This window comes from Bison bison, unplaced genomic scaffold (assembly GCF_000754665.1).
Source record: "Bison bison bison isolate TAMUID 2011002044 unplaced genomic scaffold, Bison_UMD1.0 scf7180017864158, whole genome shotgun sequence".
Taxonomy (NCBI): domain Eukaryota; kingdom Metazoa; phylum Chordata; class Mammalia; order Artiodactyla; family Bovidae; genus Bison; species Bison bison.
The window spans coordinates 2,108,182-2,109,878 of NW_011494730.1; the positions used below are offsets into that span (position 1 = coordinate 2,108,182).

At 59.4% G+C, this 1,697-nt stretch overlaps 1 protein-coding gene across 1 annotated transcript in view; it reads right to left on the bottom strand.

Moving 5' to 3' along the window:
• Positions 1–441, bottom strand: part of GJA4 (gap junction protein, alpha 4, 37kDa) — a 2,817-nt gene extending 2,376 nt beyond the window's left edge. The window contains exon 1 of the mRNA XM_010841214.1: positions 362–441. The gene's annotated coding sequence lies outside the window, so the exon portion shown is untranslated. The remainder of the gene's footprint in view (positions 1–361) is intronic.
• Between the last annotated feature and the right edge of the window lie 1,256 nt (positions 442–1,697).

The window sequence follows — 1,697 nt, forward strand, 5'->3', positions numbered from 1 at the left end:
GGAGGTCCTTCTTCGTGGGAGCAAAGCGGTTTACAGCCGGGCTCTGGAGCCAGACCTGGGTTCAAATCCTGCCTCTCCTACTAACGGAGACCTCGACCTCGGAGAAGTGACAGCCCCTTAGTACCTCAGTCTCCTCTCCTGGGAAATGTTAACGTTCCTACCTCCGAGGGTTATGAGGGTCCAGCGAGAGACTGCAGGAACCCGGCTTAGCCTCTGAGGCCAGCTCAGGTAGGCTGGGTGAGCCACGCCCGCTGTGGGTGCCCCCCGCAGCAACCCTCCGCCCCTGGCAGGTGGCCCCCTGTCCCTTGCCCGCTGGTCCGCTGGCAGGTGGCGCCCCAGCACGCCCCCCAGCCCAACTCACCGCCGGCCTGCGGGCGGCCCAGGTGGCGGAGGGGACGCAAGTCGGCCGGAGCGGCGCCCGCGGGAGCCCTGCTGGACGGCGCCGGGCGGCGGGGGCGCCTTAAATAGCGCGCGGGGCGGGGTGGGGGGCAGGAAGCGGCGGGCGGGCGGCGGGCGCTGTTCCGAGCGGGAGGTGGGGGGCGGGACGGGAGGCGCCGGCTCCCTGAAGCCACTTTCAAGGAAAGGGCCCGGGAAGTGGCACTGGGAGTCGGGGGCGAGGAGCGTGGGGGAGAGACTGCTTCTTTGGCTGTGCAACAGAGAGGTTCTCCGGAGGGATGATGTTTTCCAGGGTGGCTGCATGCGAAAGGATTACAGCCAGAACTTTCTGACCTCAGGCAGCTGTCCTGGGAGGCTCTGAGAGATGGGCAGGTGGGGGTGAGGGTGTGGGGCCTCCTGGGAAGGGCAGCTCCTTGACCGTGGGGGCCTCTTGCTTTTGTTGAGAAGGGAGAAGACCCCTCATTTGTGGGGTGGCCACTGTGTGCCCAGAGCCATACCAGGACTTGATAATGAAGCCTCCTTAGGGCATGGGAGAGAGGGGGTTATAATCTGCCTTCCCTAGTGTCTGTGGTGAAGCTGGGGGTCTCTAGTCAGCGCCTGTTCTTGCCGAAATCTTAAACATCCCCATTCTTGGGAAGGCTGCACCATCAGAGGGCAGCAATGCCCGTGGTCCTCTAGAGATAGGCCGGGGGTGGTGGGGGGACCTCTCCTGACCTTTAGCTTGGATCCCATCCTCATGCCTCTAAATGTGGGGTGGGGGGAGGCATCCAAAAGAAGTAAGGGGCGGGGGCAGGGCCTGCCCGTTGTTCATTCAGGCATTATCTTTTCTGTGAACTTCTGTGGGCTGCAGGCGTTGTCTGTGGAGCTGGGGAGTTGAGCATAAAACCAGCCAGATGTGGTCCCTGGCCTGTGACTCTCACTGGCTAGAGGAGACAGGCGGGAACTGTGCCCATCGGCCCTTGGTGAAGAGTAAAGATGCAAAGTTCTCCTGACTTGGGGGGCTCAGTTAGGAATGTTTCCTGGAGAAGACAGCATTAGCCAGGGGGATGGGAATAATCAGGAGTCTATAATAGGAATAGAAAAGAGTTTTATTTGAGCCAAACTGAGTATTCTTGCCCAGGAGACAGCCTCTCAGATAACTCGGTGCAACTGCTCTGGAGAAGCATGATTTTTCAGCACAGTTTATATCTTGTTGGAACAAAGAACGTCAAACAAGTGAGGGATATTTCAAAGTTGCGAAAAAATAAAACCAAAACCCACGAAATCACAGATCAGCAGTACACAGCGAGTCAGTACGGCCT